Raw genomic sequence first — 27,591 nt, forward strand, 5'->3', positions numbered from 1 at the left:
TGTAAGATTATTATTTTTTTTTTTTTTGAGGAATTCGGTCAAGAGGTACCAAAAGGAGAACAAAAGAAGTTTTAGGAAGAAATGGGAAGGAGGAAGAGGAGGGTGCCGTGGAAAGGAAGAGGAAGAGCGTGAATTTGGCGGGATTTTATGAGTCGGTTTTGACTCGATTCGACCAGAATTAGAACCGTTTGTCAAATGCAAATTCCGACAAGACCAAAGTTCTTAAACACGAGATTACAAGAAGATTGAGTACTCATATGACCCATTTCCAAAATCGTTTGCCCAATTTTCAAAAGAGTTGTCATTTTTCCCGATATGCCCTTATTTCGAAATAAAAAGTTTTTACACGGTTTAAACTATTTTTAAACATTTCGAAACTATCAAAATAAATACTTTACTTCAAAATATAATAGAATTATATTTCATTGAATTATTTTTACTTGAAATACATTAATATTAAATTCAACTTGATTAATAAATTACTTTCGCAATAAAATAACGGTCCGAAATTATGGGGTGTTACAATCACCCCTCCTTTTAAAAAGTTTCGCCCTCGAAACTTAGAAGGAGAAATTATAGTAAACAACATATTAATAATAATATCATCATAAGAAAATATAAGTATCTTTTCAATGAAACGGTGATACTCTTGTTGATCAGGCAAGAACATCCACATTTCATATCAAAGATAAGGTAAAAAGGCAAATCATTTGTAAAATTCAAAAACCAAAATACCTTCAAAACATTAATGAAGAGTTTTCAAGAATGTAAGTCTCATTCATGGAATGGAATTGCTCTTGTCGGGCACACAAGAACGCTATTTTTCCAAATCAGAGACAAATTTTAAACAAAAACTATTCGCCGATAAGCGTAGAACAAGTTATCAAATGTCTCCAATAACTAGTTCTAACATCCGATCAACGTTAAAATCAAAGTAAGAGAAAGGTAGTCTACTCAAATTTTCTCTTGCAAAAAGCCAAAATAGAAATGAAGGTTTCACTTTTAAACCCAATTGGGGTCAAATCCCTAAAATGTAACATTAAACCTTGACAAAGAAGTCATAAATGGATCAAAATTAACAGAAATTGGACAAATCTTAACGAAACTCGGGTCTAGAAATTAAAATTACAGTAAACAAGTTTATATTCAAGAAAGGAATAGGGAACTAAATCAAATTTTCATTTTCAAGTCTTCAAAAATAGGTTAGGTTTCCAGAAGTGATATAAACTTTCAAGAATGAATCGAAACTGGTAGCTTGAAATGTTTAGAAATTCCTCGAAGTGAAAAGTAACTTAGACATCATAGGAGCAAGTATGCTAAGAGGATTCAAGCTTAACTAATCAAAAGGGCTGTATGAACTTCATGGGGTAAGAATTGAAGTCGAACCTAAAAGGGTGTCAAAGATGGAGTTTCATAGGTTACCAACATCAAACTTATGAGAGGAGTATGATGAAGTAAGGAAGAGAGGTATGAACGATAACGCTCATGATCAAGGAAGAAGGGAAATTAGTCAACAAGGAAACGCCAGACACTTTTATCACAAACAACAACACTCAAAACGGTTCCAAAAACTTCCTAACAACAAAACTCATAACCACATCACTCCCAAGGGTTTCCTCAATCGCTTATGTTACCTCATCCTAATCTGGTCCCTGAAACAAGGTACTCCACTATAAGTGTGATCTCATCGCTCCAAATCCTCAAACATCCAGAAACAACTTTCACCAGTCTAAGGTCAAGGCTTCCAACAAAGCTATATTCGTATCCAACTAGTGTCAACTATGGTTTCCTCAAAACAAATAAACCTTTAATCAAGAATCCCAATACCAAGCTATAAACTCCAAGAAAAAGTTCCTCAAATATACCACAAGATTCCCATTTCAAAACAAGGTAGCAACATACCAACCCCAAAATCTGAAAAATCAATAGGATCTCAAGTTTCTCTATCCTTTTACTTATTAAGGATTTCCAAAAGCGGATCTACACTCAGCTACAACATCATCCCATCATCTCAAGTACTCAATGCGACCTCAAGGTCTATAAGTCTATAGGGTTAACAAATTCTTCTCGACACTAAGTCTCTCTCAACTCAAGAACTCTCAAGAGCCAACTAATACCAAATCACATCACCAGTCCATTATGGTCATCAACATCCCAAGGAGTATTCTTTCAAATTTGACATCCTAAAACTTACTTACCATCAAATTCCCAAGAAACAAGGTCTTAATTGTAACAACACTTTATCACCTCAGAGTTCCTAAAACCATAAATTGAAACTATGTTCTTTAACCTAGCAATTGGTGTCAACCATACCATTACCCTTTCTAGTTATTAAAACAAGTGCTAAAACTTCCCAATAATGTAGCTTACTCTCACTTTCATACCCAAAGTGATTATGGAAGCCGATCACAAACTCGACTACTCAGTCAATCCTATATCCTCAAATCCACCATTCAGTTTCATCCATTTTAAGTCAAGTACTAGGCACTAGTACCCAAACATAAACAACAATGCCATGTTTGTAACACCCCTAATTTCCGTAATATAATTCTATAATTTTATTTTCCCATATTTTATATTTTATTTTCTGGAAAATATTCGTTTGTCGTCTTTTGGGCTCGTTGGGCTCGAAAAACGGTGAAGGCCCATTCCTCCCTTGGGTCTCACGTGAATCTTGGTGTAGATGGGTGAGTTTTGGGCTTAAACCTAGAATAAACCCATGAGCTTCTCTATAAATATGAAGGGAAACCAAACCCTTGCTCTTCTTTTCTTATAATTCTCACAAAAACCCTAAACCTAATTCTCTCCTCCTCTCTTCCTCCTCGTGCCGCGCGCCACCCTCACCTAGGGTTTCGTGCCGTCTTTCTTCCTCCTTCGTTCTTCATCGTTCTTCGTGCTTAGATTGATCCTACTTCTTGGATTTATCTATCCTCTTCGTAAGTTTTACGTTTTCGCATAGTTTTATAGTTTTTATAGTTTATATATATATATATAGTTAGTGTATTTATTAGATTCGTTATCTTTGGCACGTGGATGATTTCTATGAAGGCGTGGAAGTTGCTCCTGGAGAAGACGTTTATATCGTTGAAGACGATCTCTAGGGTTTTATTTGCTTAACAAGGTAACTAGGTGTTTCTCTTTTAATTGTGTTTATGCCAATTGATGTAATTAATATGATTTAATGATTGTTTTGCATGATTGGTACATGTTTGATTATTTGTTATCATGATTAATTATGTTTCGCATGTTTATATATGTTTTTATGCATTAATTATATATCGTATGATGTTATGTGTTTATTATGGGTGTCATGTGCGCAATTAGGGCTTACGAATAAACCCTAGTGGCGGCATGATAGGCGGCCAAGAGTCCTTTCCAAAGTTATAGCTAAAGCTAGTATAACATTGATGATGATTCAAGCGTTATAGCTTAAGTTAATACAACTTTGGGTAGCTACTCTAGCTATGGTTTGGACCTACTATAACATTGAAGTACGAGATAAGGTTATAGTCAGAACTAAGGTAACCTTGGGATTATGGCTCAAGGTTATGGTTAATGCTAGTATAACTTTGTATTTCGTGTCAAGGTTATGGTTGAGGTAGTATAACATCCGAGTTATATTTCTTGAAGTTATAGTAGAGGTTGCTATAACCTCGCATCCGAGTTTATGTTGTGGTTTGGATTACCATAACATTGAATGGTTAAAGTTAAAGTTATAGCTGAAGTTACTATAACGTTGGTTGCTTGTACTTGTGTCATATGTTGTATTGTATTCAACTTGTTATGACATTGTATTTGCATATATCTTTGGTTACTCTTGTTCATATGATAAGTAGGATGGTCAGTTATACTATCCTATGAGTTGAGTCGTGATGTTGTTCACGCATGTTAGTACGATCGTTATATTGTGCATTTGTTTGTTGGTTGGTTTGAATAGATGACGGTAGTATCATTTGTATATTATCGGAACGAACAAATGCTACCCTTCGGGGATTGGTGTATGGTCTATGGTCGGGGGTAGCGAGAGGCGGTGCGTTATACGCTCTGTTCCCCGAGTGTCGTTCGGTTTCCGAGAGTCCGCCAGGTCTTAGACATATAGGCGGTGGTTATACGCTATACATAGTACCTTGGAGGAAGGATGCGTTATACGCTCCACACCGATGGAGGCGATGCGTTATACGCTCCATCGCCTAGAGCGCGATGCGTTATACGCTCTAGCGATTAGAGGCGATGCGTTATACGCTCTAACGGCGTTCGCTCTATTCGGCTATACTTTGATGATAGCTTTGTGCCTTCTGTGTTTGTGGATTGTGTGTCGCCATGTTTGCTATGCTTTAATGCTAGCCTTGTGCCTTAGGCTGTTTTGGGTCGTTTGTCACTACTAGTCTTGTAAGTGTTCATGGTCTAGTGGTTACATATGGTCTAGGTTTGCATGATTGCATTCGTCTAAGGTTGTTAAGTCATGGTAAGCTTTGGTGGGTCTTTCATGAGTATAGATGATCTCACATGTTTACTGGTTTTACATTTCATTTGTTAATGATTGTTAATTATATTCGATTGTTGTAAACATGACTGGGAGAGCATCTAGTTACTCCCGACTGATTGTCGACCCCCCTTTCAGGTTGTTCAGTTCGTTGCTGTTTGGTTGGTGCTTGCTTGGGGAATGTGCGAAGCGAGCTTAATAATAAATTAGGACTTTACTTTATGTTTTAAGAACCTTTGAATAATGTATTAGTTTGTTTTGGATTTAGTAGCGAACCGGATTTGGGCTTGGTGTTTCCGCCACCTTGACCCTTTTATCAGTATCGTACTCTGATATTCATTTTATATATGTTTTTCCTTTGTTTTATAATCCGGGTTGTTACAGTTGGTATCAGAGCGAACACGCTCCCAACTCTTGCTTAGCTGATGACTAAAATAAATGACCTAGTTAATGAGTGAGAGTAAATGGGGTAGAAACCAATAGGATTGGTTGGTTTTCTTATGTTTGTGAAGTGTATGAGTAGTTGTTTGGAGTGGTACTTAGGTTCTACCACTTATAACGAGATTTCGTTCTTGCAGATGGTGCGTAACGGAAATGGTGAGTCTGATGCAGATCGCATCAGGAGACTTGAGGCCGCTTTGGCATCTATGGCCGAAGGTTTCACTAATCACCTCAACAACAACAACAATAACAACAACAACAACAACCATCCGCAACCGACTGTGTTTGATCGTTTTGCTCGTCACCGTCCTCCGACGTATGATGGTGCGAATGATCCTACTGCTTTGGAGGCTTGGATTCGAGAGATCGAGAAGTTGTTCCTTGCTCTTTGGATGTCCCGAGGATCGAAGGTGGATATCGCCACCTATTATCTGAAGGACGAGGCCGACAACTGGTGGGCTCTTGCTAGAGCTGGTCTGGAAGTTCAGCCAGGATATGGTTGGGCTGTTTTCTCTGAAGCTCTGAAGAAGAGGTTTTATCCTGAGGAGATGCGCTGGCAGAAGGAGCAGGAGTTCCTTCGTCTACAGCAAGGTTCTATGACCGTTGAGGAGTACACCAACAAGTTCGTGAAGCTGTCACGATTCGTTACTTCTGTAGCCATGGACGAGGTTTCGAGGACTCGTCGCTACGAGAAGAATCTAGCTCCTAAGGTCCAGACTGCTATGTCTGGCATTCCTTCAACTTCTTTCCAGCAGGCTTATGATCGTGCTCTTAGCATCTATGATTCTGTCCTTGCTACCGAGGCTGAGGAGAATGCGAAGAATAAGTTCATGAAGAGGCCTTATGTTGCTCCCAGTTCTTCCCAGAAGAAACAGAAGTACGAGGCTCGTCCGTATGCTCCGCGTGATCAAGGTCAAGCTAAGAAGGATTGGACTTGCTTCAAGTGTGGAAAGGCGTACCATCCGGGTACAAACTGCATATCTGGTACTCCGCTTACATGTTATACCTGTAAGGCTCCGGGACACAAGTCGATCGATTGTCCTCAGAAACCAAAGACGGAAGCACCGAAGGTTAATGCTCTGAAGACTGGCCGTGTGTTTGTCATGAGTCGTGCTGAGGCAGATGCTAATCCAGATGTGGTTACGGGTACCTTTCTCGTTCACTCTTTATCTGCTTTTGTTCTTTTTGATACGGGTGCATCGATGTCTTTCGTATCCGAATCTTTTTCCGTCCGAGCTGGACTCTCTTCTTCTTCTTCATCCGTTCATACCTCTATATCCCTTCCTACGGGTGAGATTGTTTCTTGCTCCGTTCTTTTCAAGGACGTACCTGTCAATATCGCAGGGGCGATCCTTCCTGCTGATCTCGTTCAATTCAAACTCGGAGAGTTTGATGTGATTTTGGGTATGGATTGGTTATCTCGCTATGACGCTAGGTTCCTATGTCGTGATCAGAAGATCGTGCTTAAGACTCCTACAGGTTCGAGAGTTTCTTATCAGGGTGTTAGGGTTACACCTACGGTCAAGTGGGTTTCTGCTATGAAGATGGTTAACATGGGTAGAAAGCGTCATCAGATCTATCTGTGCAGTGTTCATGGTGTTTGGTGAGCCTAAGCTAGAGGATATCCCCGTGGTTAGAGAGTTTCCGATGTTTTTCCGAGGATCTACCCGGTATTCCTCCCGAGCGAGACGTGGAGTTCTCGATTGAGTTGCTACACCGGAACTGGTCCCATTTCGAAAGCTCCTTATCGTATGGCACCAGGTGAGTTCTGAGGAACTTAAGAAGCAACTTGAGGAGATGATCGATAAGGGTTTTATCCGACCGAGTGCTTCGCCGTGGGGTGCTCCTGTTTTGTTCGTCAAAAAGAAAGATGGTAGTATGCGGTTGTGCATCGACTACCGTGAGCTGAACAAGGTTACTACCAAGAATAAGTATCCTTTGCCGAGGATCGAAGATTTGTTTGATCAGCTCCGTGGTGCTAGTGTGTTCTCGAAGATCGACCTGAGGTCAGGTTACCATCAGATTCCAGTCAGGAATGAGGATATTCCTAAGACTGCTTTTCGTTCGAGGTATGGCCACTATGAGTTTGTGGTGATGCCGTTTGGGTTGACGAATGCACCTGCCATTTTTATGGATCAGATGAACCGCACTTTCAGCGAGTATTTGGACAAGTGTGTCGTGGTGTTCATAGACGACATACTGATCTACTCAAGAGATGAGGCCGAACACGAGAATCACCTTCGTATTATCTTGGAGATTCTGCGTAAGCAGAAGTGGTATGCTAAGTTCTCGAAGTGCGAGTTTTGGTTAAAGGAAGTTACCTTCTTGGGTCATGTGATATCTGGCGATGGAGTTATGGTTGATCCGTCGAAGATCCGAGCCGTGGTCGATTGGGAAAGTCCAAAGAATGTGAACGAGGTACGGAGTTTCCTTGGTCTAGCTGGGTATTATCGTCGGTTTGTACATGATTTCTCTAAGATCGCAAGACCGATGACTCAGTTAATGAAGAAGGAATCCAAGTTCATTTGGACCGAAGCTTGTGAAGCTGCTTTTCAGGAGTTGAAGAAAAGGTTGACTACCGCTCCTGTGTTGACTCTACCAGAAGAGGGCGTTGAGTTCGATGTCTTCTGTGATGCGTCTAAGTTTGGGTTGGGTTGTGTCTTGATGCAGAAGGGTAAAGTTGTGGCTTATGCTTCCCGCCAGTTGAAAGTTCACGAGACGAACTATCCGACTCACGATCTTGAGTTAGCAGCAGTGGTGTTTGCACTTAAGCTGTGGCGACACTACTTGTATGAGGTCTCTTACAACTTTTATACGGATCATAAGAGCTTGAAGTATATCTTCACTCAGAAAGATCTTAACATGAGGCAGAGACGCTGGTTGGAGTTGCTTAACGACTACAAGATTGAACTGCAGTATCTTGAGGGTAAGGCAAACGTGGTTGTCGATGCTTTGAGTCGCAAGGTGTGCCACGCTATGAGATCTGTGTTGGTGTTACCTGATGACTTGAGTCGAGAGTTCCAGAAGATGAGCCTTGAGGTAGTTCTTCCTGGTACTTTAGATTTGAGTGCGATGGTTGCTGAACCCGAGATCCTTCATGAGATCCGAGTTAAGCAAAGAGAGGATGAATACTTAGAAGGAGTTCGAGTCGCTTTAAGCAAAGGGCGCGCCAAAGACTTCGACGTTGGACCTGATGATGGTCTACGATTCCATGGTCGCTGGTGTGTGCCTAGCTGTGAGGTCTTAAAATGTAAGATTCTCAAGGAGGCTCATAGTACTCCCTATTCGGTCCATCCTGGTGGTCTACTGCAACCTTTGGAGATTCCCACATGGAAATGGGATTCTATTTCGATGGACTTCGTTATGGGTTTGCCGAGGTCGCCGAGAGGAATGAATGCGATTTGGGTCGTGGTTGATCGTTTGACTAAGGTCGCGCATTTCATTCCGATGAAGGAGACTTGGAGTCTCGAGGAACTAGCGAATGCTTATCAACGAGAGATTATTCGTCTTCATGGGGTTCCTAAAGATATCATCTCCGACTGTGATCCGAGGTTTTGTTCTCAGTTTTGGAAGAAGCTTCAGTTGTCTTTGGGTAGTGAGCTTAAGATGAGTACGGCTTTTCATGCTGCAACTGATGGTCAGACCGAGCGTACGATTCAGACGCTTGAGGATATGTTGCGAGCATGTGCTTTGGAGTTCCAAGTTAGTTGGGAGAAGAGTTTACCGCTTGTGGAGTTCTCCTACAACAACAGTTACCAAGCTAGTATTCAGATGGCTCCGTTTGAGGCACTTTATGGAAGAAAGTGTCGTAGTCCTTTGTGTTGGGACGATTCTAGTGAGGCTGTCGTTCTTGGTCCAGAGTTGGTTCAAGAATCGATTGAGCAAGTGAGGTTGATCCGCGAGAAGCTTAAGGCAGCCCAGGATCGACAGAAGACGTATGCAGACTTGCGGCGTAGGCCAATTGAGTTTGAGGTTGGCGATAAGGTTTTTCTTAAGGTTTCGCCAATGAAAGGTGTTAAGAGATTTGGACTTAAGGGCAAGCTTAGTCCTAAGTACATTGGACCATATGAGGTGCTCGAGAGAGTTGGCGAGATAGCCTATAGGTTGGCTTTACCTCCGAATCTGTCGAAGGTTCACGATGTGTTCCACGTTTCGCAGTTGCGACGTTATCGCAATGATCCTTCTCATGTTCTGGTGATGTTATCGAGGTTGAACCTAACCCGACTTATGAGGAACGTCCTGTTCGCATTTTGGAACGTCAGGAGAAGAGGTTAAGGAATAAGGTTGTACCTTTGGTTCGGGTTCTGTGGAGGAGTCAGAAGTTTGAGCAAGAGACTTGGGAAACCGAAGCGTCTATGCGAGAGAAGCATCCACATCTTTTCGAGTGAGGTAGTTCTCTTATCAAGTTTCGAGGACGAAACTTCTTTTTAGGGGGTTGGATTGTAACACCCCTAATTTCCGTAATATAATTCTATAATTTTATTTTCCCATATTTTATATTTTATTTTCGGGAAAATATCCGTTTGTCGTCTTTTGGGCTCGTTGGGCTCGAAAAACGGTGAAGGCCCATTCCTCCCTTGGGTCTCACGTGAATCTTGGTGTAGATGGGTGAGTTTTGGGCTTAAACCTAGAATAAACCCATGAGCTTCTCTATAAATATGAAGGGAAACCAAACCCTTGCTCTTCTTTTCTTATAATTCTCACAAAAACCCTAAACCTAATTCTCTCCTCCTCTCTTCCTCCTCGTGCCGCCCGCCACCCTCACCTAGGGTTTCGTGCCGTCTTTCTTCCTCCTTCGTTCTTCATCGTTCTTCGTGCTTATATTGATCCTACTTCTTGGATTTATCTATCCTCTACGTAAGTTTTACGTTTTCGCATAGTTTTATACTTTTTATAGTTTATATATATATATATATAGTTAGTGTATTTATTAGATTCGTTATCTTTGGCACGTGGATGATTTCTATGAAGGCGTGGAAGTTGCTCCTGGAGAAGACGTTTATATCGTTGAAGACGATCTCTAGGGTTTTATTTGCTTAACAAGGTAACTAGGTGTTTCTCTTTTAATTGTGTTTATGCCAATTGATGTAATTAATATGATTTAATGATTGTTTTGCATGATTGGTACATGTTTGATTATTTGTTATCATGATTAATTATGTTTCGCATGTTTATATATGTTTTTATGCATTAATTATATATCGTATGATGTTATGTGTTTATTATGGGTGTCATGTGCGCAATTAGGGCTTACGAATAAACCCTAGTGGCGGCATGATAGGCGGCCAAGAGTCCTTTCCAAAGTTATAGCTAAAGCTAGTATAACATTGATGATGATTCAAGCGTTATAGCTTAAGTTAATACAACTTTGGGTAGCTACTCTAGCTATGGCTGGACCTACTATAACATTGAAGTACGAGATAAGGTTATAGCTGTAACTAAGGTAACCTTGGGATTATGGCTCAAGGTTATGGTTAATGCTAGTATAACTTTGTATTTCGTGTCAAGGTTATGGTTGAGGTAGTATAACATCCGAGTTATATTTACTGAAGTTATAGTAGAGGTTGCTATAACCTCGCATCCAGAGTTTATGTTGTGGTTTGGATTACCATAACATTGAATGGTTAAAGTTAAAGTTATAGCTGAAGTTACTATAACGTTGGTTGCTTGTACTTGTGTCATATGTTGTATTGTATTCAACTTGTTATGACATTGTATTTGCATATATCTTTGGTTACTCTTGTTCATATGATAAGTAGGATGGTCAGTTATACTATCCTATGAGTTGAGTCGTGATGTTGTTCACGCATGTTAGTACAGTTAGTTATATTGTGCATTTGTTTGTTGGTTGGTTTGAATAGATGACGGTAGTATCATTTGTATATTATCGGAACGAACAAATGCTACCCTTCGGGGATTGGTGTATGGTCTATGGTCGGGGGTAGAGGAGGGCGGTGCGTTATACGCTCTGTTCCCGAGTGTCGTTCGGTTTACCGAGAGTCGGCCAGGTCTTAGACATATAGGCAAAGTGGTTATACGCTATACATAGTACCTTGGAGGCGATGCGTTATACGCTCCACACCGATGGAGGCGAGTCGTTATACGCTCCATCAGCTAGAGGCAGTGCGTTATACGCTCTAGCAGTTAGAGGCAGTGCGTTATACGCTCTAACGGCGTTCGCTCTATTCGGCTATACTTTGATGATAGCTTTGTGCCTTCTGTTGCTGTGGATTGTGTGTCGCCATGTTTGCTATGCTTTAATGCTAGCCTTGTGCCTTAGGCTGTTGTGGGTCGTTTGTCACTACTAGTCTTGTAAGTGTTCATGGTCTAGTGGTTACATATGGTCTAGGTTTGCATGATTGCATTCGTCTAAGGTTGTTAAGTCATGGTAAGCTTTGGTGGGTCTTTCATGAGTATAGATGATCTCACATGTTTACTGGTTTTACATTTCATTTGTTAATGATTGTTAATTATATTCGATTGTTGTAAACATGACTGGGAGAGCATCTAGTTACTCCCGACTGATTGTCGACCCCCCTTTCAGGTTGTTCAGTTCGTTACTGTTTGGTTGGTGCTTGCTTGGGGAATGTGCGAAGCGAGCTTAATAATAAATTAGGACTTTACTTTATGTTTTAAGAACCTTTGAATAATGTATTAGTTTTTTTTGGATTTAGTAGCGAACCGGATTTGGGCTTGGTGTTTCCGCCACCTTGACCCTTTTATCAGTATCGTACTCTGATATTCATTTTATATATGTTTTTCCTTTGTTTTATAATCCGGGTTGTTACAATGTTCCATAACCTTAGTAACCAATGCAACTCACATTTGACACACAAAATCCACCAATCCAACGTACTCACTTTATCAAGGATCTATAGGTATAAGAACCATCAAGTATGTCTCATCACACTACCTAAGTCTCTCCATTATCAAATCCTCTCAAAACCAGGAAAGGGTCAAACACAACAATCCCTTCAAAGGTCATGATGTCCAACCAAGGCCAACACTTCTCAAAAGAGATAGTATTATAAAAAGGCGTTAAGGTAGGATAAGCAAGGAACAAATGACATGTTAGGAAATAAGGAGTCGAACCGTAAGATAACGGTTGACAAAAATAAGAGGTATTCGAGTTAAGAAGATATCTCGGGCAAGAAGAAGATACGTAAACTTTGGCATAAGAACAGGGTTCAACGAACGTTAAAGAGAAGGAAAGGAGAACAGAAGCGGCATAAAGAAAGGGTTACCGCTTACCAAACACTCATCAAAGCTTATGATCGATATGATAAGGTTACATCACTAAGGTGCTCAACAAAGCCCCAAAAGTCTACCAAATCACAGGACTAACAAGGACTCCACAATGGTAGGTATTCCTCAACTCAATTGGTTCTAAGAGCCAAAATCAATTCACCACACAAATTCATTTGTTACCATCCATGTCCCAAAGTATCTCCTTTACAATTCTCGTCATTGAACTTCACTTACTATGTCATCCCCAAATACCATAGCTGGTTTACTCCATCATCTCACCACTTAATACTTCTAGTCTCCGATACCATAAATTAGAATCACATCTTTGAACTAACGAACTACATCGAACAACATTCCACCAAAATTCCCAAATTCAGATATGATTACTAAGGTCAACCACGTGTTCTCAAATTTCAAAAGGTCAACAAGGGCTACTCTATACTAGATTTGGTCAACTCGAAAGGTTTAACAAACTAACTAATTCCAAAGTACGATACCAATCCATTAAGCAACGTCAACGTCCTATTGTATTCCTTTCAAGGCCTACAAGGATTAGGGCTAACTATCATTCCTTTAATTCTCCACAAGAAACATCGAGACTCTCAAATGAAGTAGCTTAGGTTCATTCCATCTTATGTGCTAAGGTAGTACCCATGCTCAATCATCTATAACGAACAAGCTCTCAATAGACATAAATCCCAAGTTGTTTCTCAACCCACTAGACTCTCATATCAAGCACAACTAACAAGACTAACCAAGGATCCCAAGTTATATTCTCCTATACAACTCAAACCTTAAACAATCAATTCCTCAACTCGTTCACGCCCTCCAATGATACATTCCCTCAAAACCGGGTTCTCTGGAACAAGGGGACTATCCCGCGGAATAAAAGGAAGGTGTCCACAAGGACTCTTATTATAAGAAGAAAACGAACCAAGGATGAATCGGGAGAAAGAATTGAAGAGTAGTTACCAAGACGAGAGAAGAGGAATTTGAAAGACGAATAAACAACGAGTTTGGAAGATTAAGGTAAGATACACTGAATACGGAAAGAAATATCGAGAAAGTGGAAGCATTCTTCATTTGGCATAACCAATCTTTAACAGCACCAAAATTAATAACTAACAATCAACAAACCTAGCTTGTAAGATTGCATTATCTACGTTTCTTGGAGAGCCATCTTGCAAAAGAGAATATTGGTTAGAACCTAACAAATAGCAATCACAAACAGACTACCACATAAAATCCTAAATCTACCCATCCTACCCATCTCTCAAGTTTATTATTTAAAGGTCAAGTGATTTATATTGGGGTGCACAAACGTGCGTCGGGAGCAACAAGCTCTGATACCAACTGTGACACCCTCAATTTTAGCGTAAAATAAACATGTAAAATTCTACAGAAAAACTGACAGGATATGTTTGTAATTGGTTCAACCAAATAAAACCTGTAATTTTAAAAACTTTTCTAAACCAACCACAAACACTTCCAAATGAAGAGTGCCAAAACCTGCAAATTCTAACATGCTAATTTACATAACCATGCTAAAGTCGCGAGAATAAAGTTATACAAACCAAAGTAAGAGAGGGAGACATATGTCCCTTCAAAATATAAACACACTAAATGTTTAAAGGTTTACTACAAAACATAACCAAACTAAGTCCAAGGTTCTTTTGCTCACTAGCTCGTCTGTGCCCCATCTAATCATCATCAACCTGTCAATCGCATTTTATACAAACACGAAAGCCACAATTCAGTGGGGAGTAACTTCGAGTCCTCCCAGCCACGAAATGTCATATTTAATGTAACATGTAAACAACATCACAAATAATCTAGTTATCAAGTATTCTAACATATGAACACTAAACTGACCAAATTAAACTATCATGTGAAACATATAACAAGCAGTAATCCAAACTTTATCAATTGTAACCGGCTTGCATCTCACCTATTACAATTCATAAAATTACCATACAAGAAAGGACAATATATCAAAGACAGACATAAGTTCTTAGTCCCGTCAATAGTCACTCTGTAACTCGAGTCTATACCACGAGGTAGGGAAGGTAATCGAACCGGTATCATGGCTCAGAGGTTCTATCAAACATGGCCAAGACACAACACAACCCTAGCCTAAAATCTGCGCAGACCTAGACATGCGGATACACACCACCGCACCCAAGACTCACAATTTTTCTAAAACAAAGTGAGTACCCTAAGGAGTCCACCAAAGGGTTGGCTAGTACTTAAGCTGACCACTTACCATCAAAATAAGTAACGAGGTCATGCCCCAACTTGGATATAATCCCACCAAGTCAGGAACACAAAGGCTATTAAGCAGTGAACATATACTCGTCAAAGACTATAAAGGCCTATCTATGACAAACACAACAACCTGCAAGAAGTATTCAATACCAATTCCATTTCCAGCAATATTAACAATATTAAAGGTTTCGGGGAAACTAAGGCCGTTCCTACAATATAAGAAACCATTCAAATCAACCAACAATATATGTGAAATAAAAACATAATTAATGGCCTAAAACAAGAATAAGGCCAATTACCCATTTTTCACAACAATTTTCATCCAACCGAATTTTTACCCGCAACCCCAGTCCTGCGACAGGTACGGGTTCAATCGCGGCTGACCAATCACACTATTGACTGACATCGATTCAGTCAAAGGGACCAAGGCTCAGTTTTCGGCATAATCATCCAAACATTACAATTATCGCTATAAAATTCATTTTAAGCCTATGCCTTCCAATTTCATCTCACAACCAATCCTAACATGTGCAAACTACCAATATAAGCATAATTTTACCAATATCATTATATTCACTACTAACATTATTCATTTCATATGATTACCCATTTACTACTTATACTAAATATAACATTAATTAACCCGAAACGACGAACAACGCATGTAAAACCGCGAAACAAGCAACGGGCCGACCCGGGCCAACCCTAGGCCTGCCGGGCCTGCTGGGCCGCCACCCAAACCTGCCATTTCTCCATTTTTGTTCAGTTTAACATCGTCTGAAGCATCAATTAGTCATTCCCAATTCATTTCCACACTAATATGTGAACTTAAACTAACAAAAGACATGAATTAGACATGAATTTAACCCATATTATCATGTGAAATAAAGCACTCAATTAACAATCACAAAATCATACAAAAAGCAAAGAATGTGACATTAATTCGTCGAGTAACTCGAAATATGTTACCTTTAGCAACAAAATGAGCAATTAGCACCTTGAACACCAACCCTAATATGCCAACTAGCCCCTATCTTCAACTATATACGAGTCTCCAAACTCGTCTACTAAATCTTCACCTAAACAAACAATAAAAACACAATTATAAGTACAAAAACCGAAATTATGCCCAAAATCAGCCAAAATCGACATAATTAAAACTGAAATTAAAACATACTAGGATGTAGATCTTGAAGAGAGGATTCCGAAAATATAAATTTTGCGAAAATCGGACTTGAAACGAAGAAATTATGATGAAATTACGATTGTAAGATTATTATTTTTTTTTTTGAGGAATTCGGTCAAGAGGTACCAAAAGGAGAACAAAAGAAGTTTTAGGAAGAAATGGGAAGGAGGAAGAGGAGGGTGCCGTGGAAAGGAAGAGGAAGAGCGGGAATTTGGCGGGATTTTATGAGTCGGTTTTGACTCGATTCGACCAGAATTAGAACCGTTTGTCAAATGCAAATTCCGACAAGACCAAAGTTCTTAAACACGAGATTACAAGAAGATTGAGTACTCATATGACCCATTTCCAAAATCGTTTGCCCAATTTTCAAAAGAGTTGTCATTTTTCCCGATATGCCCTTATTTCGAAATAAAAAGTTTTTACACGGTTTAAACTATTTTTAAACATTTCGAAACTATCAAAATAAATACTTTACTTCAAAATATAATAGAATTATATTTCATTGAATTATTTTTACTTCAAATACATTAATATTAAATTCAACTTGATTAATAAATTACTTTCGCAATAAAATAACGGTCCGAAATTACGGGGTGTTACAGATATCCTCGTCGGAGAAGACGACCGGGTTGCTCAGATAAGGGGCGTCTCTCGTCATGTGTGCCACTATTTCTTCTGGGGTAGAGGTGGAGGGCACGGTTAATTTTCCCAAGGCCTGCAGCAAGGCCTGTCGATGCTTAAAAGACGTTGCGATCAGTTGCCAAATTGAGATCTCGGCCTTTCCTTTCTGGAGCTGTTTTAGGATTGAGTTCTCGGGAGCCTTTGGTTGAGTGTCCACCTCTGGGACGATTTGGTCATTCGTTGTTGGAACGACCGTTGGGTTGCTCGGATTCTGATAAGGACGTCCGGACCGGGTGAGATGTCCGATTTCCTTCGTCCGCTTCTCCTTTCCTGGGATGACATAGACATCCTCAACATCATCCCGCCATATGTCGTTAATTTCAGGGTCTCGAGGATACCTCGAAGGGGTATTCCTCGGTGGGTAATTCTTGTGGGGAATATTTTTGTGAGGGCGATTTTTATGGGGGTAGTTATTTTGAGGGTAGTTATTTTGAGGATGGTTATTTTGAAGGTGGTTTTCGTGGGGCCTATGCCAGAATGGTCGCGGGATCAAACCATCTTGGGGTGGGTAGTTTTGAATGCTTGGGGAACTCTCCCTCGGACGTGGTGCCGGGGGATTGAAGATGAGTCGACGGTAGGCGTCGTCGAGTCGGGTGATTCTCTCAAAAAGGCGGGCAATGGCCTCCTCAACTTGCTGAAACATAGTGAGCATAGTGGCAGCACTGAATACGAACACTCCGTCTGAAGGGTCCTTTTCCAGAACATTTACCTCATCGTCAATTGGCAAGATGAGATGAGAGCAGTCTAGGGTCGGCTCATCGTCAGAGATGGCGTGAATTCCCAGAGGATTCGTCTTATTGTTTGGCTTAGTTGGTGGGGGTATAGGCAAATCTGCCTTCTCAATCATGTCTTGAATGAGGTGCTTGAGTTTGAAGCAATTTTCGGTATCATGCCCTTTCCTCGATGATACCGGCAAAGAGAGGCGTTGGGGTTCCAAAATCGGGATTTCTTGGCGTCGGCCGGGTCCGGGGTGGGCCCGATCGGTTGTAGCTTCCCTTGGTCCATGAGCCTTTTCAAGGCACTTGCATAAGTTGACCCTATGTTGGTGAACACTCTCTGGGGGCGTTCAATTTTCTTGGCAGATGGTTCGACGAGTTTGACCTCATCAATCTTGTTTGTCTGACCGTAAGGGCGAGATCCGGTTGAGGTGGATCCTTGATAACCCCTGCCTGTGGTCTTTGCTAAGACACCCTTTCGGAGGTCGTCCTCAATACGTGTCCCCGGAATCTGCAGATCTTGAAAAGTTTTGATATTTTGATACCTCAGCAGGTTGGCATAAACCGGGCGGAGGTTGTTGACAAATTTTTCCACCAGAGTTGATTCACTCGGCTTACTAACCAACTGAGTACTCACCCTCCTCCAACGGGTTAGGAACTCAGTGAACCCCTCCTTGTCGTTTTGGGTTAACACCTCGAGGGTACGGGTGTTGGCCTGGATCTCGACATTGTCGGCATACTGTTTGGCAAACTCAACTGCGATTTCATCCCAGGTGGTAAGGTTTTTCGGGTCCAAGGAGTAGTACCATTGGCGAGGAATTGGCTCCAAAGAGGATGGGAAGATCCTGCTAAAAAGTTCCTGTTTGACCCCCTTAATGGCCATGTAGTCTTTGAAAGCACGGATGTGGTTGAGTGGGTCCTCCACTCCCTTGAACTTAGGCACATCAGTCAGGGTGAAGTTGTCGGGTAACTGGTCCCCAATAGGTTCGAACCTTCGGTTATTTTCAAGGTGGATGTTGTTACCCCGGGCTAGGAGTTGTTCTTCCAAGAGTTTCAGCCTCTTTTCAGTCTCAGTCAGAGGTGGGGTATTATGTTCCCCAATTTCCTTGTTCTCCAGGGCGTCGATACGGGTCTCGACGCGATCCAGGGTGACCTTAAGAGCGAAGAGTAGATTGGCTAGCTGATCAGTCGTGACATCCCTGTTGTTATCATTGTTGTTGTTCGACGAAGCTGAAGATGGGGCCATGGCTTTGAGGCAGAAAAACAGCTCACATTACAACTCAATCCGACACGGTTCCAAGACTGAACGCAGACAACATAGAGGATGAGACCAAGATCGACTCAACAAGACGGGGTGACCGTGTGTGGTCCCTCGGTGCTGACTCGATTTATGACGTGACGGTGTTTGACCGAACCTTTGACACGGGTCCAACGTGACGGCGTGACGCCATTGGACGGGTCTCGTGGTGAGACGACTCATAAGTAAAGACCCATAAGTATGCTTGCTTTGACTCGATAGACACGAGGCGGAATTGGAATGGTGGACTGAAGTTTTCGAAAATAGAAATTTTCAAAAGATTCATTTGTCGCTTTAAAGGGCGGCTTCCGAAGATAGAGATCTCCGCAAGTCGATCAGTTGAAAAGGGTTGTTTTAAGTTTATTTGCAAAAGACGGTTTGAGTTTGAGTCGACTCGGAAAACAGTATATTGTTTCCCAAGACGGTTTTGAAATTCAAAATTGTATGTTTTGAAAATCGAGTTTGAAATGTTTGAAAAGGTCTCGGGGACGGTGCATGGTCCTCGGGATCCCGAAAGTGTCTCGAGAAATGGGTGTGTGCTTTTCTCGGGTTTTGAAAGAGCCATTGTCGGGCGAAACGGGTTAAAATCCGTGTCTAGACGCGGCGATTATAACGGCGTAAAAAAAGTGATTTGAAATGGTTATACAAAACCGAGTTTGAAAATCGTCATTACGACGGCCTAGAAAGGCGTGTTGAAATGGTTATACAAAACCGAGTTTGAAAATCGTCATTACGACGGCCTAGAAAGGCGTGCATCGGTCGGCGAAAGACCGAGGTTTGAAATGGCCATTATAACGGCGCAAAAGGAGATTTTGAAAGTTTTCAAAATGACACGGAAGGACTTATGATCAAGTAGCACATAAGCACACACAGTTTCATTATATTATGCATCATGCTGACACGGATTTTGGCTTAAAAGGGTGGGTTACACACCAAGCAATCAAACCCCGATTTGCGAGAGGGATACCAATTCAAACAAAATGTGTAAGGAGGGTACCCTAGCCTCGTGCTCGAAAGTGATGAAAGCTATTTGACGAAACAGAAATGTGTAACGTCAATGGTATGCTTGACTCAATCGGGATTCGAAACGCGGGGATGAGAAAACTCACGCCGACGGGACGAGCCAATTGGTCGAAAAGGGTTAGGTTGTGGTCCCGGACAAGGAACCCGACCGTGACCGTAATATCAATTAATGCATTCCAACCAAGACCTCGTTCGAGTCTCACCATCTAGGGATCACAAAGACGTAAGTGTCCTAGTTCTCCCCAGCGGAGTCGCCAATATGTGGACATGGCCCACCTGCAGGTCCGGTTCGATCTGCGGACGTGCAGCGGTCTTTTTGAAAACCACGCTCGGCGGCGTAAAGGTGCTTTCGACCGGATCGTTTTTAGATCGGTCGGTTTCGTCTCGGTAAGGGTGTCGAAACGATTAAAGATGTTCGGAGTCGCCTGTTGGGGCTGGTGTCCTTTACAGTTAGTGCAAGGACATTTAAATCTCTAAAAGGATCAAAGGGTATACTTTTGTATCATAATCAGTTGGTCCACGTTTACCAATAACGGTTGGCTTGCTAGATAAGTTTGACGTTATTGTCATACAGATGGCGGTGATCAACTGGTCCCTAAAAGTCACACCTATAGGATACGTTTGAGAGATGTGACGGTATGAAAATACAGTCATGTAGATGCCAAATTTTGACTAACCAGTTAGTCTGAGTTATTTGACTAATAATTAGTCAAAATGTGATGTTGAGATATTTTATTTAATACGGATTAAATAATAATGGCTAAGGCGAATTAAGCAGTTAATTCGTAAATTGAATATAAGCGTTTTATATTTAATTAAATGTATATTGAATATAATTATACAATATTGTCTTTGTCGGACATGTATTAATGATTCAACTAATCTGTGGTATTAGTTGATGCTTTAATATCCGATAACCGATGTGATTTATAATGAAACCGCATCATATACATTTAGAATTTAACGAACCGGACCACGAGTTAAAATGAAGAGGAAATGGAAAAGCCCATCTCCTCTCCTTGGACTCGGTTTTGGCCGAATGGTATAAACAAAAGAGAGCTCTCTCTCTTTTGTAACCTAAGGCTAATTCATTTGTTAGAAAATTAGGGTTTTTGGAGATCATTTTTCTCTGAAAACCTAGATCTCTCATCTAAGCAAAAACTCACAAAACAATCCTCTCAATATTGCAAGGCAATTAGAGGATTCATTCTAGCACGAGGGCATTTCTCGGACAATCTTGGGTGCAACAATTAGGAGGAGATCTACTTTGATCTCTCATTGCCGAATTGCACTAGGACCGGAGGTTATTGCTTAATCTTTATCGTTTCCTTGTTATTTTCGTTTTATGACTATAAATCGCGTATTAAATTTGCGTTATAATCCTATTAAAGAAAGGGTTTTATACGGATATTACCCCTCAAGTGGTATCAGAGCGAGGCCACGTAAATTTTTCTATGTGATTTTCATCAAACGGATTTTGAATCGGTAATTTTTTTGTTTAAAACCCTCACGGCACAATTTTTTTTTTTGTCGGCAATTATTTTTTTTGCTGCGTTTTTTTTGTGTTTTGTGCCTTGGGATCCGTGTCTTGTATACACGGTGATGGTTGTCTATTGTTTTGTTTTCATTTTGATCTTTGCATATTGTTTTGTAATCGATATTCATCGCAATATGTTAAAGATCTATCAAAATGATTGCATAAAATTTCGTGTGACACAAATTTTTGTCTCGAAAAATTCTTGAAAACCGTGTGGCCTCAAGTCACGGCCTGTTTTCTGTTTTTGCATTGATTTGCGTGCCACACATTTTGTTAGATCGTTTGATCTCTTGTTTTCAATCGTTCTTCACATGTTGTAATTTTAACCGATAATTATTGCAATATGTTGAAGATGTAACAATTGTAGTTTGATTTCTATACGGATTAGATTAAAATTGCAATTGTGTTTTATCAAACCGTTTTGTTTTGATCTCTTGTTGCTCTCGTTTTAAAGCCGATTGTTTTTTTTGGCCTTTTAAGGCTCTCGGCATTTTGCCTTATAAAAAAAAAAAAAAAAAAAAATTCCTTTCTGGTACTGTTCACGTCTTTGCAAAGAGTAAGAAAAAAAAAAAAAAAAAAAATTGTTTGTTTTTTTTTCGGGCCAATTTTGCATAAAACGGATTTATGCTCTCGCTTGATAGTGAAACGGTTCACCCACGTAAAATTAAGTTACTTTAAAACAATTTATAGTAACGGATTATCTCGGATTAAAATGAACTTGACTAAAGCGGTTTTGTCATATAATTTTAATTATCTTTGGTGGTTTGGATAAATTTAACATAATTACGGAATTATGTCACGAATAAATTTAAATTTTAGTTGATGCATTTTATTTATCGTTCTTGTTTAATTTGAATGCTTTTAATTACGTATTTATTTATTTTGCAAACGGTTGTAACTTAGTGTGGCCTTAGTAGAACGTGTTACCGTAATGATGGAACACGGTCTTGGTTGTATTTTGAGATCTCGTATCTCCTTTTATTTCTTTTTATTACAGTTTTTATTTAGAATGTAAATAGGTTATATTTTGTAAATTTTAATTGTAATTTTGAGAAGATTAAAGAAGGAGACCGGATGCTCACTCCCGCTACATGGACAAAGATGGAACATCAAGACAAGCTTTTCGGGTCCAACGGTGGATTCCAAAGTTGTATTATGTTCTTTTTACTAGGATAGGCCACACTAGGAAATTTTATTTACGTATTGCATTCATTTATTTATTTTATCGCAACGATAGTATGCATCATTTTCCGCCTAAAAACCAAACCACCTAATTATTGCATGAAAACTGACACATATAGAGGTCACGAGTTAGTTTTCTTTGACATTCTTATGTCACATGATTTTAAGCCATCACCTAAATTAATTCATTCACGCAGACGCTAGTTATTCGTTCACTTAATATGAATTATAATTAAGTTGATGGGATCTTCCTCGTATAAACAAAAATTGAGAATAGTCTTTATAGGTCAAACTCCAATGAGTCCCTTCTTCGTCGGTAGGCATAATATGACCCCTTCTACGTCGGGTAAGTTGGAACCGATTGACTTATTTTATCTCAACACTATGGTCACTCGTACGATCCTGTGATTATGGTGGACTATAGATAGGATTTACGGAAATCTATCGACCAAGAGTTTTTACGGAAGAACTAGCTAAACAGTTGGCTTATCAATTTACGAAAATTGAGTCTTGGGATCACTTGTATTATTCTTGAGGGAGATCAATTATACAAGTGCAATGAGTCTACACGATTAAAATGAATTTTAAATAGACTTAAATCACCTCGATGAGTTGCTTATTTCGTTTTTGTTTTCCTTTCTTTTTCAGTGTAGATCACGAACTTTTAAACTGCTAATAACAAATGGCTGGTTCTACTGATAACCCAATGCCAAGTGCCACATTGGACCGTGAGTCCCGGCTTCGGATCTTCATGAATCGGATGAATCGGTCTACTCGATCGAAGAATGATGGATCAAACTTCGCGGACCGGGAGGCGGCATTACGGAATGCCGCCGCTGCGCCGACGGAAGCTCAAATATCTATTGGAGCCCATCCCGGCAAACCCAGGTCCCACGGCTAGAGCTGCTGAAATCACCAAGTTTAATGATTTCTGTATGGAAGCGGGTGCGATTAAAAACGTACTCATTTTTGCAATGGAACCCAATTTGCAGAAACGCTTCATAGCCCATGGTGCGAACAAGATTTTCACCACGCTCACCAAGGAATTCTCGAAAGCACCGAGAATCGTGACCTATGAGCATACCACTCGCTTCTTTGATGCGAGACTCCAGAAGGGCCAACCAGTTAGCCCACACATTCTCAGCATGATTGAGAATGTCGAGAAGCTGGAGACCTTTGATTGTAAGATCAGCGAGAACATTGTGATCGACCGCATGCTTCACTCACTCCACGATGGTTTTTCGCAATTTAGAGCGAATTACTATATGAATGATTTGAAGAAAAGTCCCCATGAACTGCACTCCCTTCTCGTACAGACCGAGAAGGACATGAAGTTCAGTGGGAGCTTGAAACAGGATGTTCTCGTTGTGACAAACAAAGGGAAAGGTAAGGGCAAAGCTCAGGCAAACCTAGCAGTAGGTAAACCGAAGTTCAAGAAGTCGGGTTCAGGTAAGAGTGGGCCTGGTGAGTCGAGCACCTCATCAGGCGCGACAAAGAGCAAAACCGAAAACATGGAATGCCATCACTGCCACAAGATGGGCATTGAGGCGTACATGTCCTGTTTATCATGAGGACATAAAAGCGGGTCGTGTTAAACCTGTTGGTATGTCTTCTTCTTCTACTTTTATTCATATGATTGAGATTAACCACGCAAGTTACGGAACTTGGGTACTTGATACTGGTTGTGGTTCTCATCTGTGTAATCATGTGCAGGGGCTCCGAAACATCGAACCCCTCGTAAAGGGTGAGGTGGACCTGCGTGTTGGGAATGGAGCAAGAGTGGTTGCCATCTCAAAGGGGACATATGTGATCCAGCTTCCTAGCGGATTTGAGTTGTCATTATATGATGCTATTATTATGTACCTAGTCTTTCGAAAAACATTATTTCAGTTTCTGCACTTGACAAACTTGGTTTTTCATTTGTAATAGAGAATAATAGTTGCTTTTTCTCTTTACACAATATGATTTATGGCAAGGCAGTCTCCATGAACGGAATTTATGTTTTAGATCAGACCACCGAAATATTACACGTAATGAATAAAAAGTTAAAGGTTGGTGACAAAGATCAAACGTATCTATGGCACTGCCGTATGGGACACATTAATGAGAAACGCGTAAAACAGCTCATTAAAAATGGAGCTATCTCGGCCTTTGATTTTCAATCATTTGGAACGTGTGAATCATGTCTCATCGGTAAGATGACTCGGATTTCCTTCAAAGGTGTTGGAATGCGCGCTGCTTACCTATTAGGACTCATACACACGGATGTATGTGGTCCTATGTCAATCACCGCACGAGAAGGCTATAGGTATTTCATCACTTTCACGGACGATTTAAGTAGATATGGCTATGTCTATTTAATGAAGCACAAAAGTGAATCCTTTGAGAAATTCAAGGAATACCAGAATAGGGTACAAAATCTATTGGGTAGAAAGATTAAAACACTGCGTTCAGATCGTGGTGGCGAGTACCTTTCTCACGAGTTTGATCAACACCTAAAGGACTGTGGGATTGCCCTACAGTTAACTCCTCCTGGAACACCTCAGCTGAATGGTGTGTCCGAACGGAGAAATCGAACACTACTTGATATGGTTCGATCCATGATGAGTCACACCGTGTTGCCTCATTGTGGGGTTATGCTCTTCTCGTCACCATTTGCTCTAATACTTAACCGAAGTCCGTCTAAAGCTATTGACAAGACTCCATATGAACTATGAAAGGGAACGGTCCCTAACTTGTCCTTTATACGGGTTTGGGGCTGTGAGGCTTATGTCAAGTGGAGACACGAGGATAAGCTCGGCCCGCGATTGGTCAAGACATACTTTATAGGTTATCCTAAAGGAACACTTGGTCATTACTTCTATTCGCCAACCGAACAACGTGTTTTTGTTGCGGCTAGTGCGACATTCTTAGAGAAGGAATTTCTCGAGAATGCAAAGAGTGATAGAACCTTCGACCTGTCGGAGATTCCAGAACCAAATACCGAGCAACCATTGGAGGAACCAATTCCTTCAATCCCGGCTGCGGTGAATATTCCTGAGGAACCTAGGAGGTCGGGAAGAGTCTCTATTCCTCCAGACAGATACATTGGTATGGTCGAGGAACATGACATAGATGACGTTCTACTCCTAACGAGTAGTGAACCCGCAACCTATAAAGGTGCCATGACTAGTTCCGACTCAAAGCTATGGCTTGAGGCCATGCAATCCGAGATGGACTCTATGTATGAGAACAACGTATGGGATCTTGTTGACTTACCTACTAAGGTTCGTCCCCTTCAATGCAAATGGCTTTACAAGATAAAGCATTCTGTGGAAGGTCAACAAGATATCTATAAAGCACGACTAGTTGCTAAAGGTTTCACCCAAGTGCCAGGTTTGCACTACGATGAAATTTTTGCACCCGTAGTCATGTTGCGTTCCATTCGGATTATCTTAGCGATTGCCGCCTTTCATGACTATGAAATTTGGCAAATGGATGTGAAAACCGCCTTCTTAAACGGTTTTTTGGAGGAAGAGTTGTACATGGTACAACCCGAAGGTTTCATCGATCCACAACATCCTAAGAAAGTGTGCAAGCTTAAGCGTTCCATTTATGGACTTAAGCAAGCATCTCGGAGTTGGAATCATCGCTTCGACCAAGTGATTAAAGAAAATGGATTTACTCGATCGGTCGAGGAACCATGTCTTTATATCAAGTCGAGTGGGAGCAAGATTGTCTTCCTAATATTGTATGTCGATGACATACTCCTGATTGGGAATGACATACCTCTCTTAACTTCGGTGAAAGTATGGTTGAAAAACCACTTCCCGGATGAAAGATCCTGGGAGAAGCACAAAGAATTCTCGGGCATCCGTATCTATCGAGATAGATCACGACGGATGCTATCTCTCGATCAGAGTCTTACATAGACAAAGTCCTAGAGAGATTCAAAGCATGACTAACTCCAAGAAGGGGTTTCTTCCTATGGCTCCGGGGGTGCATTTGAGCAAGTCTCGGTCACCGAGACACCGGAAGAGAAAGAGCGCATGACACGGATTCCTTATGCTTCGGCTATAGGATCAATCATGTATGCCATGATATGCACACGTCCGGACGTGGCATATGCATTGAGTATGACAAGTCGATTCCAACAAAGATCCGGGTGAATCACATTGGATGGCTGTCAAGAACATTCTTAAGTACCTACGGAGGACTAAAGATTGGGCATTGACTTATGGAGGCCCTCAAAAGCTATGCGCAACCTAAGATTCTGTGCAGATGCTAGCTTCCAAACGGATCGTGATGACTCGAAATCTCATCTGGATTCGTTTTTACTCTTAATGGCGCTTCATCCACCTGGAAGAGTTCCAAACAAACTTTTACAAAGCAGATTCTACGATCGAGTCCGAGTACTATGCCGCGTCTGAAGCTACAAAGGAAGCGATATGGATGCGTCAATTCTTACATGGACTATCTGTAGTGCCTAGTTCGAATGACCCGATCACCATCTATTGCGACAATAGTGGTGCCATCTTCCAAGCTAAGGAGCCAAAGTCTAGCAACAAGTCTAGACATGTACAACGGAAAGCTCATCTAATCCGGGATTACGTGGAGCAAAAGGAAGTAGTGATAGAAAAGATTGCTACAGATGACAACATAGCAGATCCTCTCACTAAACCATTACGACAAGATAAGCATGAAGGGCACGTTAATTACATGGGAATTAAACGTGTTCCTAAGTTGTAGTACTCTTTTATGGATTAGATTCATCCTCTTTTGTACTCTATACGACATCATCGTTTTGATACTTTATATATATTTTGTTTTTCATGTGGATTTGTACGACAAATTTTGAACACCACAAAGTGAACTGAACAAGCATTATATTTTTGGTCCTTAATTACCCACGTGAGCTGATAACTCAAGGTAATTATTTTGTGACGTTGGTTGATGGTGGGTTCAACGAGCCATAGGTCAACAAGTTGCCTGACCAATCACAGAGGCGATTTATACGGATATCTCGTAGGACACAATTGTGACATCAACGTGGAGTCCTAAATGTTTTACAACATTCGGTGCCCGGTCGTGGATAGGACCTCCATAGTGATCCTAAGAGTCGATTCTTTTGACTATCGACTGTCTCTTGAGACTAAGGCAGATTTTGGGTGACTTTGGTTTCTTTCTCATGGTCATCCGTAACAGGGGGCCAAGTAGATTGTTTCTGGGTCATTTCATGCTGTGCTTAGATCGGAAGGAGTTCGAGTTGAAGGAAATATTCAGCCTTTATCAGGTACTCGATATTTCTCAGGGCCACTCGAGGAGTCAGAATCGAAATGCATGGCCATGCTCGGATACGGATTCGTTTTATCGGTTAAGTTACTCTCTAGTCGGGGAAACCACTCTTGATCCAGATCGATTGTAAAATACGACCTTTGTGGATCCGGATCCGCAAATTGTTTTACATTGAGTGGGAGAAATTTTAAATGAATATGAGAATCGGTTATCGCACATACACTTGTACGGACAAGTGGGAGTTTGTTGGAGCTGTGT

The sequence above is a fragment of the Silene latifolia genome, chromosome 2 (genome assembly GCF_048544455.1).
Source record: "Silene latifolia isolate original U9 population chromosome 2, ASM4854445v1, whole genome shotgun sequence".
NCBI classification, from domain to species: domain Eukaryota; kingdom Viridiplantae; phylum Streptophyta; class Magnoliopsida; order Caryophyllales; family Caryophyllaceae; genus Silene; species Silene latifolia.